Genomic DNA, 18501 nt, shown 5'->3' with positions numbered 1-18501 from the left:
TGCAGAGATAGCCATACATTTAGGAAGGACTCTTGACAGAGCATCAGCCACCTTGTTTTGAATTCCCTTTTTGTACTGAATGGTGAAATTAAATTCCAGCAATTTCATCATGAGTTTGTGTTGAACTCCTTCAGTGATTCTTTGATCAGTGATGAATTTCAGTGATTCCTGGTCTGTTTTAATTGTCAACTCCTTCCCTAGCAGGTGGTGTCTCCATCTTTTTAGTGCTTCCAATATTGCTAGGGCCTCTTTTTCATAAGTAGACATAGCAACATTCCTAGGGCATAGGGATGAACTGTAGAAAGATATTGGTCTGCCTTGCTGCATTAGGACAGCCCCAATTCCCTTTCCTGAAGCATCAGTTTCCAGAATGAATGGTTTTGGAAAAATCTGGCAGGGCTAAAACAGGAGCAGAAGTTAATGCTTGTTTCAGTTGTTGGAAAGCTTTGGTATGTTCAGCTGACTAGTGGAAATTCCCCTTTTTGAGCAGATCATGCAGAGATCTGCATATTACACCATAGCCTTTAATAAATCTTCCGTAATATCCTGCCAGACCTAAAAAACTTCTAAGTTTGGTGATATTCTCAGGAATAGGCCACTCAGCTGTGGCAGAAATCTTTTGTGGGTCAGTGGCTACACCATCTGCAGAAATCACACGCCCCAAATATTCCACTTTCTGAGCTGCAAACACGCACTTGGACATTTTGGCAAAGAGCTGGTGTTCTCTTAAAAGATCCAAAACCAACTTGATATGTTCCAAGTGCTCTGTGAGATTTCTACTGAAGATTAATATATCATCAAAGAAAACCAACACAAATTTCCTCAAGTAGGGACCAAATATAGTATTCATCAGTTCTTGAAATGTGCCAGGGGCATTGGACAGGCCAAATGGCATCACCAGAAATTCAAAATGACCCAAGAATGTTCTAAATGCAGTTTTATGGATATCCTTAGGTGACATTCTGATTTGGTGATAGCCAGACCTTAAATCCAATTTGGTGAAATACTTTGCTCCATGCAATTCATCCAAAAGATCTTCTATAACAGGTATAGGAAATTTGTTTTTGATTGTAAGAGCATTCAGCTTTCTGAAGTCTGTGCACAGTCTCATTGACCCATCCTTCTTTTTAACTAATAGCACAGGTGCATCAAATGGGCTCTGGTTGTGTCTGATGAGATGTGCAGCAAGCAATTTTTTTATCTGCTCTTCCATCTCTTTCTTCTGATTTTGAGGCACCCTATAAGGTCTGACTTGTGGTGGAGCTGCAGCATCTACCAGAGGAATTTTGTCGTCCAATGCTCTATGAGGTGGCAGTGTTTTAGGTTCCTCAAACAAATCAGCATTCTGCAACAATAACTTCTGTATTTGTGGTGGAGTTTTAAAATCCTCTGGTGCATCCATGAGTATGTTGTGGATTTTACACAAGAACACTTCAGGTCATTTGTCCAAAAATTTATCCACTTTCTTAGCAGGCACTTCCTTCACACTAGCTGGAGTGGTGAACATTGCTGTTGAAACAGTTTGCTTGCCCTCATGTGTGAAGCTGAATTGCTGAGCTGGAATATCAAATGAAACAGGGCTCACAGCAGTAAACCAGTCATATCCCAGAATTGCATCATGGCTTGGGAGTGACACTGTTCTGAAATTGTGGGAGAGTGTCATTTTAGCAATCCGAAACTGGCAGTGAGGAACAACTGCAGTAGATGTTAGTATGCCCCCTCCGGCCACTGAATTTTTTCTAGGTTTGACAGGCAGCATGTTGCAGTTTGCCTTAACTGCAAAGTCTTGATTTATGAAGGATGTAGTACTACCAGAATCCAACAAAGCTACAGCTCTCTTCCCATTGATGTGAATGATTACTGTAGGAGTTGGAACTGCCAGTTGTTGTCCCATAGCAAAAGCAGAAATGAACATAGCCTGATCACCTTCAGTCAATTGCTCTGCCTGATCTTCCAACTGTTGTTCTTCAATATCACAAGTGACTTGCTCCTCTGGTTCTTGTTGCATGGCTTGAACATTTGGAATTAACTTGCATTTGTGACCATGCACCCACTTATCAGCACACCTCCAGCACTCTCCTATTTTCCTGATTTTCTGTGCGTTATTAACAGGAGTTTCAGTATGTCTGACAGGAATCTGTTGCTGGACAGGAGGAGCAACATGCTATTTTTGGATAAACCCTCCAGTGCTTTTCTGATAGTAATTGTTATAAGGAACTGATGTCCTTTTTGTGTTTGCCACTACAGGAGGATGACAAGGTTCCATATCTTTGGCTAACCAGTATGCATCAGTGAGAGTCTGTGGTCTCAATGGCCTAATTTGGAATTTTATTCCTTCTCTAAGGCCATTGACATAGCATCTTACAAACCCTAACTCTCCTAATTCTGGATTTTCCTCCTGGACATCAGCCATAAGATCTTCAAATATTTTTGTATATTCTGACACAGTGCTATTGGACTGTTTAACTGAATTGAACTTTTCAGTTAAGTCATAAGAGCCTTGTGCAGAGAATCTTTTAGTGATTTCTGTGCAGAATTCTTTCCATGTCACCTTCTTCTTTAGTAGTCCTGATCTTCTCAGCCATACATCTGCTTTACCAATGATGTATAGTTGGGCCAGGGAAACTTTATACTCCTCTGGTGCACCTGACATCTGAAAATACTTGTTGCACTGCCTGATCCAGCCCACTGGATCTTCACCTTCAAACCTAGGAAAATCCATTTTAGGTCCTTTTGTCAGAGATTTCATGAACTGGCACTGCATATCTTGTTCATAAGTTCTTGCATATCCCTGCCACAACTGCTTGTCTCTGTTTGGTTGATAGTGTTGTTGAAAAGCAGGGGTGTATGTGGGCTGTCTGGCTGTAACTGGAGTGCCCAATGGAGTTGACTGCTCATGTCTACCTTGTTGAGCATACCCTGGAGAAACAGCTGATTTGCTGGCTCTGATGGGAGGCAAGTTCTGCTGCTGCAATTCTTCTAATTGCCTGGTCTTTTCCTTCTCAACTTCCAACTATTTCCTAAGTTGCTCTTTTCTCAGTAGTTGGTTTTGCATCTGTTCCTGCGAGATTGTGGGTGATTTAGGCCCCTGTTGAGAGCTTGAAGGAACATCAGTTGTGCTTGCATTTATTGGTTCCTTCACTAATGCTTGCATCACATATTGATCGTGGAAAGCTGTTTACCCAAATCTAACACCACTTGCTCTACACTGCCCATTTGCACGGAAATATCTCCTTGTCTTCAACTGATGGAATGAACATCATCATGCAATTTCGCCATATCTACCTGCATCTGCGCCTGGTCCTTCTGCAGGATGCCAAAATCCTCTCTGAGAGACAACATTTCCTGCAGATCCGCCTCATCGATTGTCTTGGCGCGCCCCATAACCTTGATTTGACGAAGAGGCAAGGAATTTTTGAAGGAAATATGCCCTAGAGGCAATAATAAAGTATTATTTATTTCCTTATATCATGATAAATGTTTATTATTCATGCTAGAATTGTATTAACCGGAAACATAATACATGTGTGAATACATAGACAAACAGAGTGTCACTAGTATGCCTCTACTTGACTAGCTCGTTAATCAAAGATGGTTATGTTTCCTAGCCATAGACATGAGTTGTCATTTGATTAACGGGATCACCTCATTAGGAGAATGACGTGATTGACTTGACCCATTCCGTTAGCTTAGCACCCGATCGTTTAGTATGTTGCTATTGCTTTCTTCATGACTTATACATGTTCCTATGACTATGAGATTATGCAACTCCCGTTTACCGGAGGAACACTTTGTGTGCTACCAAACGTCACAACGTAAATGGGTGATTATAAAGGTGCTCTACAGGTGCCTCCAAAGGTACTTGTTGGGTTGGCGTATTTCGAGATTAGGATTTGTCACTCCGATTGTCGGAGAGGTATCTCTGGGCCCACTCAGTAATGCACATCACTATAAGCCTTGCAAGCATTGTGACTAATGAGTTAGTTGCGGGATGATGTATTACGGAATGAGTAAAGAGACTTCCCGTAACGAGATTGAACTAGGTATCGAGATACCGACGATCGAATCTCGGGCAAGTAACATACCGATGACAAAGGGAACAACGTATGTTGTTATGCGGTCTGACCGATAAAGATCTTCGTAGAATATGTGGGAGCCAATATGGACATCCAGGTCCCGCTATTGGTTATTGACCGGAGAGGTGTCTCGGTCATGTCTACATAGTTCTCGAACCCGTAGGGTCCGCACGCTTAACGTTACGATGACAGTTTTATTATGAGTTTATGTATGTTGATGTACCGAAGGAGTTCGGAGTCCCGGATGAGATCGGGGACATGACGAGGAGTCTCGAAATGGCCGAGATGTAAAGATCGATATATTGGACGACTATATTCAGACTTCGGAAAGGTTCCGAGTGATTCGGGTATTTTTCGGAGTACCGGAGAGTTACGGGAATTCGTATTGGGCCTTAATGGGCCATACGGGAAAGGAGAGAAAGGCCCCAAAGGGAGGCCGCACCCCTCCCCATGGGCTAGTCCGAATTGGACTAGGGAGGGGGGGCGCCCCCTTCCTTATTTCTCCTTCCCCCTTCCCTTCTCCTACTCCCACAAGGAAAGGAGGAGTCCTACTCCCGGTGGGAGTAGGACTCCACCCTTGGGCGCGCCACCTCCCCTTGGCCGGCCCTCTCCTCCTTGCTCCTTTATATACGGGGGCAGGGGGGCACCCCAAGGACACACAACTTGATATACGATATTTTAGCCGTGTGCGGTGCCCCCCTCCACCATATTACACCTCGATAATACTGTTGCGGAGCTTAGGCGAAGCCCTGTGTCGGTGGAACATCATCATCGTCACCACGCCGTCGTGCTGACGAAACTCTCCCTCAACACTCGGCTGGATCGGAGTTCGAGGGACGTCATCGAGCTGAACGTGTGCTGAACTCGGAGGTGCCGTGTGTTCGGTACTTGATCGGTCGGATTGTGAAGACGTACGACTACATCAACCGCGTTGTAATAACGCTTCCGCTGTCGGTCTACGAGGGTACGTGGACAACACTCTTCCCTCTCGTTGCTATGCATCACCATGATCTTGCGTGTGCGTAGGAATTTTTTTGAAATTACTACGTTTCCCAACAATTTTACCACTGGATGAACCAGCAACCCGAGCTCTACACCAGATCCTTCCGCCACCACGATCCATGCCCCCAAGGTGCACGGATCAGCACTCAGACGCGGGATTTTACCAGCTGAGCAAGGTGCTCAACCAACCGCTCTGTTTCGACCGATCTGCACCCGAACAACTCACTGCCGCCAGCGCCACCGTCAATCGCCGCCTCCTGACGCCGCCTCCAGAATAAGGGTGGGAATTGGGTGCGAAATTGCGAGGAGAGAAGATTTTTGCCCACCAGAAGTTATTTCCGCCGAGGAATTGCTGGCTACTGATACCAATTTGTCAGGACCTAACTATAATTCAGATCACAGACTAGGGATTTGAGAGAAGAAATGGGGAAAACTCAGCCAGATCTGGAAGGTATTCGTATTAGCTATATGTTTACTTGGCCATCACGGCAAATTTAATGGAAGATTCGATACCCTGGCCAGCCACAATCTGGCTGCCTTTATAGGTGGAAAGCACTCCCGGCAACAGGTGAAAAGTAACAGTAACTAACTGAAACGGTACAGTAGACATCTAACGGTCGACGACGAACGGGTAAAGTGAGGCGCGATCTCAACCCTCCATCTACTCAATCGTTATCTGTTATAACCGCTAGCACTAACTGCAGAATTCACACCAAACGCTGCAGTCCTGACAGCCTGGTCCCGGCGACTTCCGGCTTCAGCGGTGCCGTCTTGGGCTACGCGCGCGGGCGCGGAGCTGCGAGTGGGTGGCTTTGGGCAGAGGCATGGGACGTGGTGCCTTGGGCGCGTGGGCGTGAGGATGCTTGCTAGCTCGGCGTCGGCGCCCCGTGGCTGGCGGTGCTGGTGTGGAGGCTTGGGCGCACGCGGCTGGCCGGGTGACTGTTGGGGAACGTAGTAATTTCATAAAAATTCCTATGCACACGCAAGATCATGGTGATGCATAGCAACGAGAGGGGAGAGTGTCGTCCACGTACCCTCGTAGACCGTTAAGCGGAAGCGTTATGACAACGCGGTTGATGTAGTCGTACGTCTTCACGATCGACCGATCCTCAGAACCGAACGTACGGCACCTCCGCGTTCAGCACACGTTCAGCTCGGTGACGTCCCGCGATCTCACGATCCAGTAGAGCTCGAGGGAGAGTTTCGTTAGCATGACGGCATGGTGACGATGTTGATGAAGCTAACGTCATAGGGCTTCGCCTAAGCACCGCTACAATATGACCGAGGTGGATTATGCTGGAGGGGGGCACCGCACACGGTTGGGAGAGATCAATGATCAACTTGTGTGTTCTAGGGTGCCCCCTGCCCCCGTATATAAAGGAGAAAGGGGGGAGGATGGCCGGCCCTGTAGGGCGCGCCAGGAGGAGGAGTCCTCCTAGTAGGAGTAGGACTCCCCTCTTTCCTACTCCTACTAGGAGGGGGAAAGGAAGTGGGGAAGGAGAAGGAAAGGGGGGCGCCGCCCCCCCTAGTCCAATTCGGACCAGAGGGGGAGGGGCGCGCGGCCTGCTGGCCGGCCCCTCTCTCTCTCCACTAGGGCCCAACAAGGCCCATTAACCCCCGGGGGGTTTCGGTAACCCGGTAAAATCTCGATTTCACCCGGAACTCTTCCGGCGTCCAAATATAGGCTTCCAATATATCAATCTTTATGTCTCGTCCATTTCGAGATGACTCGTCATGTCCATGATCCTATCTAGGACTCCAAACTACCTCCGATACATGAAAACTTATAAACTCATAATACCGATTGTCATAGAACTTTAAGCGTGCGGACCCTACGGATTCAAGAACTTTGTAAACATGACCGAGACACGTCTCCGGTCAATAACCAATAGCAGAACCTGGATGCTCATATTGGTTCCTACATATTCTACGAAGATCTTTAGCGGTCAAACCGCATAAAAACATACGTTGTTCCCTTTGTCATCGGTATGTTACTTGCCCGAGATTCGATCATGGGTATCTCAATACCTAGCTCAATCTCGTTACCAGCAAGTCTCTTTACTCGTTCCGTAATGCATCATCCCACAACTACCTCATTAGTCACATTGCTTGCAAGGCTTATAGTGATGTGCATTACCGGGAGGGCCCAGAGATACCTCTCTGACAATCGGAGTGACAAATCCTAATCTCGATCTATGTCAACTCAACAACTACCATCGGAGACACCTATTGAGCACCTTTATAATCACCCAGTTACGTTGTGACATTTGGTAGCACACAAAGTGTTCCTCCGGTAATCGGGAGTTGCATAATCTCATAGTCATAGGAACATGTACAAGTCATGAAGAAAGCAATAGCAGTAAACTAAACGATCAAGCGCTAAGATAACGGAATGGGTCAAGTCAAGTGTTTCTCCTAATGATGTGATCCCGTTAATCAAATGACAACTCATGTCTATGGTTAGGAAACTTAACCATCTTTGATCAACGAGCTAGTCAAGTAGAGGCATACTAGTAACACTGTGTTTGTCTATGTATTCACACATGTATTATGTTTCCGGTTAATACAATTCTAGCATGAATAATAAACATTTATCATGATATGAGGAAATAAATAATAACTTTATTATTGCCTCTAGGGCATATTTCCTTCAGTCTCCCACTTGCACTAGAGTCAATAATCTAGATTACACAGTAATGATTCTAACACCCATGGAGTTTTGGTGCTGATCATGTTTTGCTCGTGGAAGAGGCTTAGTCAACAGGTCTGCAACATTCAGATCCGTATGTATCTTTCAAATCTCTATGTCTCCCACCTGGACTTGATCCCAGATGGAATTGAAGCGTCTCTTGATGTGCTTGGTTCTCTTGTGAAATCTGGATTCCTTTCCCAAGGTAATTGCACCAGTATTGTCACAAAAGATTTTCAGTGGACCCGATGCCCTAGGTATGACACCTAGATCGGATATGAACCCCTTCATCCAGACTCCTTCATTTGCTGCTTCCGAAGTAGTTATGTACTCCGCTTCACACGTAGATCCCGCCACGACGCTTTGTTTAGAACTGCACCAACTGATAGCTCCACCGTTCAATGTAAACACATATCCGGTTTGCGATTTAGAATCGTCCGGATCAGTGTCAAAGCTTGCATCGACGTAACCGTTTACGATGATCTCTTTGTCACCTCCATAAACGAGAAACATATCCTTAGTCCTTTTCAGGTATTTTAGGATGTTTTTGACCACTGTCCAGTGATCCACTCCTGGATTACTTTGGTACCTCCCTGCTAAGCTAATAGCAAGGCCCACATCAGGTCTGGTACACAGCATTGCACACATGATAGAGCCTATGGCTGAAGCATAGGGAACAATTTTCATTTTCTCTCTATCTTTTGCGGTGGTCGGGCATTGAGTCTGACTCAACTTCACACCTTGTAACATAGGCAAGAATCCTTTCTTTGCTTCATCCATTTTGAACTTCTTCAAAACTTTATCAAGGTATGTGCTTTGTGAAAGTCCAATTAAGCATCTTGATCTATCTCTATAGATCTTGATGCCCAATATATAAGCAGCTTCACCGAGGTCATTCATTGAAAAACTCTTGTTCAGGTATCCTTTTATGCTATCCAGAAATTCTATATCATTTCCAATCAACAATATGTCATCCACATATAATATTAGAAATGCTACAGAGCTCCCACTCACTTTCTTGTAAATACTTGCTTCTCCAAAAGTCTGTATAAAACCATATGCTTTGATCACACTATCAAAATGTTTATTCCAACTCTAAGAGGTTTGCACCAGTCCATAAATGGATCGCCGGAGCTTGCACACTTTGTTAGCCCCCTTTGGATCGACAAAACCTTCCAGTTGCATCATATACAACTCTTCTTCCAGAAATCCATTCAAGAATGCAGTTTTGACATCCATTTGCCAAATTTCATAATCATAAAATGCGGCAATTGCTAACATGATTCAGACAGACTTAATCATCGCTACGGGTGAGAAAGTCTCATCGTAGTCAACCCCTTGAACTTGTCGAAAACCTTTCGCAACAAGTCGAGCTTTGTAGACAGTAACATTACCATCACCGTCAGTCTTCTTCTTCAAGATCCATTTATTCTCTATGGCTTGCCGATCAACGGGCAAGTCAACCAAAGTCCACACTTTGTTCTCATACATGGATCCCATCTCAGATTTCATGGCCTCAAGCCATTTTGCGGAATCTGGGCTCACCATTGCTTCTTCATAGTTCGTAGGTTCGCCTTGGTCAAGTAACATGACCTCCAGAATAGGATTACCGTACCACTCTGGTGCGGATCTTACTCTGGTTGACCTACGATGTTCAGTAGTAACTTGATCTAAAGATTCATGATCAACATCATTAGCTTCCTCACTAATTGGTGTAGGTGTCCCAGAAACCGGTTTCTGTGATGAACTACTTTCCAATAAGGGAGTAGGTACAGTTACCTCATCAAGTTCTACTTTCCTCCCACTCACTTCTTTTGAGAGAAACTCCTTCTCTAGAAAGGATCCATTTTTAGCAACAAATGTCTTGCCTTCGGATCTGTGATAGAAGGTGTACCCAACAGTTTCTTTTGGGTATCCTATGAAGACACATTTCTCCAATTTGGGTTCGAGCTTATCAGGTTGAAGCTTTTTCACATAAGCATCGCAGCCCCAAACTTTAAGAAACGACAACTTTGGTTTCTTGCCAAACCACAGTTCATAAGGCGTCGTCTCAACGGATTTTGATGGTGCCCTATTTAACGTGAATGCAGCCGTCTCTAAAGCATAACCCGAAAATGATAGCGGTAAATCAGTAAGAGACATCATAGATCGCACCATATCTAGTAAAGTACGATTACGACGTTCGGAAACACCATTATGTTGTGGTGTTCCGGGTGGCGTGAGTTGCGAAACTATTTCCATTGTTTCAAATGTAGACCAAACTCGTAAGTTAAATATTCTCCTCCACGATCATATCGTAGAAACTTTATTTTCTTGTTACGATGATTTTCCACTTCACTCTGAAATTCTTTGAACTTTTCAAATGTTTCAGACTTATGTTTCATTAAGTAGATATACCAATATCTGCTCAAATCATCTGTGAAGGTGAGAAAATAACGATACCCGCCGCAAGCCTCAATATTCATCGGACCACATACATCAGTATGTATGATTTCCAACAAATATGTTGCTCGCTCCATTGTTCCGGAGAACGGTGTTTTAGTCATCTTGCCCATGAGGCATGGTTCGCAAGTACCAAGTGATTCATAATCAAGTGATTCCAAAAGTCCATCAGTATGGAGTTTCTTCATGCGCTTTACACCAATATGACCCAAATGACAGTGCCACAAATAAGTTACACTATCATTATCAACTCTGCATCTTTTGGCTTCAACATTATGAATATGTGTATCACTACTATCGAGATTCAATACAAATAGACCACTCTTCAAGGGTGCATGACCATAAAAGATATTACTCATATAAATAGAACAACCATTATTCTCAGATTTAAATGAATAACCGTGTCGCATCAAACAAGATCCAAATATAATGTTCATGCTTAACGCTGGCACCAAATAAAAATTATTCAGGTCTATAACTAATCCCAAAGGTAGATGTACAGGTAGCGTGCCGACTGCGATCACATCGACTTTGGAACCATTTCCCACGCGCATCGTCACCTTGTCCTTAGCTAGTCTTCGCTTAATCCGTAGTCCCTGGTTCGAGTTGCAAATATTAGCAACAGAACCAGTATCAAATACCCAGGTGCTACTGTGAGCTCTAGTAAGGTACACATCAATAACATGTATATCACATATACATTCGTTCACCTTGCCATCCTTTTTATCCGCCAAATACTTGGGGCAGTTCCGCTTCCAGTGACCAGTATGTTTGCAGTAGAAGCACTTAGTCTCAGGCTTAGGTCCAGACTTGGGTTTCTTCTCCTGAGCAGCAACTTGTTTGTTGTTCTTCTTGAAGTTCCCCTTCTTCTTCCCTTTACCCTTTTTCTTGAAACTGGTGGTCTTGTTGACCATCAACACTTGATGCTCCTTCTTGATTTCTACCTCCGCAGCCTTTAGCATTGCGAAGAGCTCGGGAATTGTCTTATCCATCCCTTGCATATTATAGTTCATCACGAAGCTCTTGTAGCTTGGTGGCAGTGATTGAAGAATTCTGTCAATGACACTATCATCTGGAAGATTAACTCCGAGTTGAATCAAGTGATTGTTATACCCAGACATTTTGAGTATATGTTCACTGACAGAACTATTCGCCTCCATTTTACATCTGTAGAACTTATTGGAGACTACATATCTCTCAATCCGAGCATTTGCTTGAAATATGAAATTCAACTCCTGGAACATCTCATATGCTCCATAATGTTTAAAACGTCGTTGAAGTCCCGGTTCTAAGCCGTTAAGAATGGCACACTGAACTATCGAGTAGTCATCAGCTTTGCTCTGTGAGACGTTCTTAACGTCGTCAGTTGCATCTGCAGCAGGCCTGGCACCCAGCAGTGCTTCCAGGACGTAATTCTTCTGTGCAGCAATGAGGTTAAACCTCAAGTTACGGACCCAGTCCGTGTAATTGCTACAATCATCTTTCAACTTTGCTTTCTCAAGGAACGCATTAAAATTCAACGGAACAACAGCACGGGCCATCTATCTACAATAACATAGACAAGCAAGATACTATCAGGTACTAAGTTCATGATAAATTTAAGTTCAATTAATCATATTACTTAAGAACTCCCACTTAGATAGACATCCCTCTAATCATCTAAGTGATCACGTGATCCATATCAACTAAACCATAACCAATCATCACGTGAAATGGAGTAGTTTTCAATGGTGAACATCACTATGTTGATCATATCTACTATATGATTCATGCTTGACCTTTCGGTCTCAGTGTTCCGAGGCCATATCTGCATATGCTAGGCTCGTCAAGTTTAACCCGAGTATTTTGTGTGTGCAAAACTGTCTTACACCCGTTGTAGATGAACGTTGAGCTTATCACACCTGATCATCATGTGGTGTCTCGGCACGACGAACTTTGGCAACAGTGCATACTCAGGGAGAACACTTTTACCTTGAAATTTTAGTGTTATAGTTAAACAAAGCAGAATAAGATGCATAAAGGATAAACATCAAATGCAATCAATATAAGTGATATGATATGACCATCATCATCTTGTGCCTTTGATCTCCATCTCCAAAGCACCGTCATGATCACCATTGTCACCAGCGCGAGACCTTGATCTCCATCGTAGCATCGTTGTCGTCTCGCCAACTATTGCTTCTACGACTATCGCTACCGCTTAGTGATAAAGTAAAGCAATTACAGGGCGATTGCATTGCATACAATAAAGCGACAACCATATGGCTCCTGCCAGCTGCCGATAACTCCGTTACAAAACATGATCATCTCATACAATAAAATATAGCATCATGTCTTGACCATATCACATCACAACATGACCTGCAAAAACAAGTTAGACGTCCTCTACTTTGTTGTTGCAAGTTTTACGTGGCTGCTACGAGCTGAGCAAGAACCGTTCTTACCTACGCATCAAAACCACAACGATAGTTCGTCAAGTTAGTGTTGTTTTAACCTTCTAAAGGACCGGGCGTAGCCACACTCGGTTCAACTAAAGTTGGAGAAACTGACACCCGCCAGCCACGTGTGTGCAAAGCACGTCGGTAGAACCAGTCTCGCGTAAGCGTACGCGTAATGTTGGTCCGGGCCGCTTCATCCAACAATACCGCCGAACCAAAGTATGACATGCTGGTAAGCAGTATGACTTGTATCGCCCACAACTCATTTGTGTTCTACTCGTGCATATAACATCTACGCATAAAACCAGGCTCGGATGCCACTGTTGGGGAACGTAGTAATTTCAAAACAATTCCTACGCACACGCAAGATCATGGTGATGCATAGCAACGAGAGGGGAGAGTGTCGTCCACGTACCCTCGTAGACCGTTAAGCGGAAGCATTATGACAACGCGGTTGATGTAGTCGTACGTCTTCACGATCGACCGATCCTCAGTACCGAACGTACGGCACCTCCGCGTTCAGCACACGTTCAGCTCGGTGACGTCCCGCGATCTCACGATCTAGTAGAGCTCGAGGGAGAGTTTTGTCAGCACGACAGCATGGTGATGATGTTGATGAAGCTACTGTTGCAGGGCTTCGCCTAAGCACCGCTACGATATGACCGAGGTGGATTATGGTGGAGGGGGGCACCGCACATGGCTGGGAGAGATCAATGATCAACTTGTGTGTTCTAGGGTGCCCCCTGCCCCCGTATATAAAGGAGCAAGGGGGAGGCCGGCCGGCCCTGTAGGGTGAGCCAGGAGGAGGAGTCCTCCTCCTAGTAGGAGTAGGACTCGCCTCTTTCCTACTCCTACTAGGAGGGGGAAAGGAAGGGGGAGAAGGAGAAGGAAAGGGGGCGCCGCCCCCCTCCCTCCTAGTCCAATTCGTACCAGCGGGGGAGGGGGCCCACGGCCTGCTGGCCGGCCCCTCTCTCTCTCCACTAGGGCCCAACAAGGCCCATTAACCCCCGGGGGGTTCCGGTAACCCCTCCGGCATTCCGGTAGAATCCCGATTTCACCCGAAACTCTTCCGACGTCCAAATATAGGCTTCCAATATATCAATCTTTATGTCTCGACCATTTCGAGACTCCTCGTCATGTCCGTGATCCTATCTGGGACTCCGAACTACCTTCAGTACATCAAAACATATAAACTCATAATACCGATTGTCACAGAACTTTAATCGTGCGGACCCTACGGGTTCGAGAACTATGTAGCAATGACCAAGACACGTCTCCGGTCAATAACCAATAGCGGAACCTGGATGCTCATATTGGTTCCTACATATTCTACGAAGATCTTTATCGGTCAAACCGCATAACAACATACGTTGTTCCCTTTGTCATCGGTATGTTACTTGCCCGAGATTCGATCGTCGGTATCTCAATACCTAGCTAAATCTCGTTACCGACAAGTCTCTTTACTCGTTCTGTAATGCATAATCCCGCAACTAACTCATTAGTCACATTGCTTGCAACGCTTATAGTGATGTGCATTACCGAGAGGGCCAAGAGATACCTCTCTGATAATCGGAGTGACAAATCCTAATCTCGATCTATGTCAACTCAACAAGTACCATCGGAGACACCTGTTGAGCACCTTTATAATCACCCAGTTACGTTGTGATGTTTGGTAGCACACAAAGTGTTCCTCCGGTAATCGGGAGTTGCATAATCTCATAGTCATAGGAACATGTATAAGTCATGAAGGAAGCAATAGCAGTAAACTAAACGATCAAGTGCTAAGCTAACGGAATGGGTCAAGTAAATCACATCATTCTCCTAATGATGTGATCCCATTAATCAAATGACAACTCATGTCTATGGTTAGGAAACTTAACCATCTTTGATCAACGAGCTAGTCAAGTAGCAGACTAAGGCATAGCCTAGTGGTGGGAAGGGGTTGATGCCTTCCCACCCACCCAGGTTCAAGGCATGGTACTTGCAATTTGGGTTTGGTGCACCAATTATACTGTAAGGGGTTCCCTTATAGTCTTTCTGTCAAAAAAAACGAGCTAGTCAAGTAGAGGCATACTAGTGACACTGTGTTTGTCTATGTATTCACACATGTATTATGTTTCCGGTTAATACAATTCTAGCATGAATAATAAACATTTATCATGATATGAGGAAATAAATAATAACTTTATTATTGCCTCTAGGGCATATTTCCTTCAGTGACGCGCCGTGCGCGCCCGCTGCAGGCCCTTCTGCCCCGTGTTGCCCCAGATCCAGCGGGCGGCGGCGTTTCTCCTCCATCCGTCCCCTCGTTCGCGACTGTGCGGTGCTGGTCCTAATGGCATGATCTTGTTCTGGCCGTTCCAGCTTGTACGGGGCGGAGCGGAGGTGGAGGGAGTCCCAAGATCCACGGCAACGGTGCTCTGCCCCCTTTCCATGGTAAGTTGGGGGTGCTCTTGTCCCCTCTCGTGGCCTGCGTGGGCGGCCGGAGGTGTGCCAGGTCTTGGATCTTGAGGCGATTTGGTCGTGTTTGGCTCCTGGAGAAATCCTTGCAAAAACTGCTGTTGATCCCGGTGACGGCGGCGCCATTTTTGGTGTCGTTCACCTCGCGTTCCTGAGGAGTCCAGTTCACCCAAATCCCTCGAGAGTGTCTCCGGGCATAAGCCCAAGATCTAGTTTTTCTAGATCGGACAACGACGGCGTCAGGTTCGTCGCTACCTTCTTGGAGGCGTCGTCTTGGAGACCATGACTATTGGTGGTAACCGACGTCTTGCGTGGGTGGCGGTTGTCGGTGGAGTGTGGTTGATGTTGATGGTGTTGCGGCCGGCTTGGGGTTCGACGGTGGGTTTGTGCTCTTCTTCGGCGATGTTCATGCTCGAGTGCTTCTTGGTGTGTCTCTGCTAGGTGGTGCCCTGTGATTTCGCCGGTGGCACACAGGTGCCATGGCGTTGTCTTCGCCTCACGTGTCCTTCCAATTGTAACCCCAACACAGGAGGTGTTGTGGCGTTGTGCAGTCTCGGATGTGCGGTGTCATTCGATTGCGTCGACGGTGCAGTGCCGTGGTTTGGTCTGCTTGGCGATGCCCCTCGACGACGCCGGTGGCACACAGGTGGCATGGCGTCATCTCGGCCTCGCGTGACCCTTCGAATGTGCCCCATGACGTAGGTGGTGTCCCGGCGTTGTGCAGTCTCGGTTGCGTGGAGCCTTTCGTGTCTTGGTTTAGTCTCAGCTGGCCGATGCCGTTCAATTACACCGGCGGTGCTCTTTGTTGTGTTGTGTTGTGTTTTCCCTCCTTGTTCTCCCCTGTTGTATGTGACGTCTTGTAGGTCGTCGGTGTGTTGTGTTGTTTTATTTTATCTCTACTCCCATGTATCCCCTGTACCTCCGGTTCACTTGAACCTATCTTGCGATGGTCTGCAAAGCCTTATAGGCAAATGAATACAAATTTAGGTGGGGAAGCACCCTCCCCCCCGGCCCGCCCGCGTGAACATTGAAAAAAACTCAAAACAAAGCAATTTTTTCTTTTCTTTTTGTTCTATATATAGATATTTCACATAACCACCCACGCAAGCCGTCGGTTACCACCAATATGTGCACCTGCCATGCCATAGTAACAAATCTGCAGGTTGCAATACGAAGTCAAATATTCCGCTGACTAATGACGCGTGCCGTACTTTCATGCATCAACATATCCCGACCCATGCATACGGAGGAGATAAATCTGTTGATTAGCGCATATATTTCATGCGTGTGTACAGACAGAATTACTACGCACTTCACTAGTGCCAAGTCGCACTAGCTATGTACGTGTGCGTGCATGTGCATTGGAGTTACTATACGTAGTACTCTTCTGCCTGCATGTAGATGTAGCTAGGTACGTGCACAAGTATCACCATAGGGCCGATCCGCCGATGCAACAATGTCTGGGCGGTACATGGATGTTGCATCCCAATCTTCTCACTCAAGTCTCAGGCCAGTCCCAATGCTGCTTTCTCTTAGCACTTGTCACATGGGAGAGGAACTTGAGCTGACGTTGAGAGGTAACGAGAAAATATAGAGATGATTACTAGTATATGTAATTGGAGAGCATAAGGAAAATAATTGATGGAGCTATCCTGCGCGCCGTGAGTTCTCACCCGCTTCCCTGTCTAGCCTTGGCTGCTGAGCGCCGGTAGATGGGTCCTGAACTGCATTTGTCTTTTTTTTGGGGGGGAACTGCATTTGTCCTGTTCAAAAAAAAAAAAAGGCTGCATTTGTAGCAAGCAAAAAATGGCATGGATGGTACGGCCTTTTGCACCGTGAGGGCATCTTCAAGGCGGACCCACAAACTACCCGCATCCATCCGGACCATGTCCGGACGACAGAATGCATTCGACGCGGGACTGTATCGATCCACTGCCCGGTCCGGACACGTTTTCTCACGCAAATTGAAGACAAAGTGGGGAAGGTTTGCGGGAGTTCGGAGAGTAGACACGTAGGACTCCGACACCCTCGGCCCATCCAATCCACCCTCTTGGTCCCATTTTCTTCCACTCTGCACCTCCCCCCCCTTGCTTTGCATCCACACCCTCCACTTCCACTGTTGTACGTCTTCGGCCGCCACAGAGGCATTGCCGGTCGTCCGCAACCAGCACCGACGCGCTCACTCGCCTTTACGACGGAGTTGTTCAACCTGGAGCCGTTCGTACCCATGTACACTCCGCCTCCTGTCAACGACCTCCATGGCAGACACCACGCCCAGCAGGTGTTCGGTCAAATGCCATCACTAGTAGAAAACAGGGCTTTGGTCCAGGCCTGGCCAGCCCATTAGTCCCGGTTTAGTCAAGAACCGGGACCCATGGGGGCATAGGTCCCGGTTCGTGAGCCCAGGGGGTCGGCCGGGCCTCGTGGGGCATTGGTCCCGGTTCGTCTGGACCCTTTGGCCCCGGTTCTAGACACGAACTGGGACCAATGGGCCTCGCTCCTGGCCCACAACCATTGGTCCCGGTTCGTGGCTGGAACCGGGACCAAAAGGGTTCTTTTAGTCCCGGTTCCAGGCACGAACCGGGACCAATGAGGTGCCTATATATACCCCCTCGCCCGCGAGCAGAGCACTCCACTGCTCTATTTTTTCTGGCCGGCGAGGGGAGAGCTTTGTGGTCCTCTAGCTCACCTTCTATGCACATGAGGTGTTCGATGAAATGTCCGAGCCACACTACTTAATCTTTCTCCTCTCCAAGCTCGTCCTCCAAGCTCCATTTTCCTCAAGATTTGTCTAGGTTTAGAGGTCTGTCACGTCCCGTCCCCGTCTTCACCGCCGTCGATCGCCCGCGCTGATCCCGTCGCCGGCACCACCGTGGTGAGCCTCTTGTTCTTATCTTATTTCTAAAAGAAAAAAAATTCTTACTTGTATGATTTAGATAGATACTTGTATAATTTTCTTACTTTTATTATTGTTTGTTATTATATAGTGCGATGGTTTTGGTATCCGCCCCCGTTGGCCCACGTCCTGTCTATGATTCGGATGTGGTATATATATTATATTTTATAACTATTTGGTTCATTTATTGTTTATGACAATTATGCCGACCAACGTGACATAGATATTTTTATCTAGAAGGTATGTGAACCGGAAATTTCAACCGACCCTATTGTCGAGAGGTTAAATTTAGTTGAAGAAGAAAACAATTACTTGAAGGAAAAAGTAAAAAAATTGAGGAGGAGAAGATGATATTGGAGTTGCATGTTGCGGATGTCGTCGATGATCACAAGATCGGGATGGATGCAATGCGCTTGAAGATTAGAAAGATTAGAAAATATACCATTCATAACGAGGCTTGATGTCATTATGCCGTTGGATCAATTGTTACGTTTGTTG

This window comes from Aegilops tauschii, chromosome 1 (assembly GCF_002575655.3).
Source record: "Aegilops tauschii subsp. strangulata cultivar AL8/78 chromosome 1, Aet v6.0, whole genome shotgun sequence".
Classification (NCBI taxonomy): Eukaryota; Viridiplantae; Streptophyta; class Magnoliopsida; order Poales; family Poaceae; genus Aegilops; species Aegilops tauschii.
Note: the sequence above shows the minus strand (reverse complement) of the source record.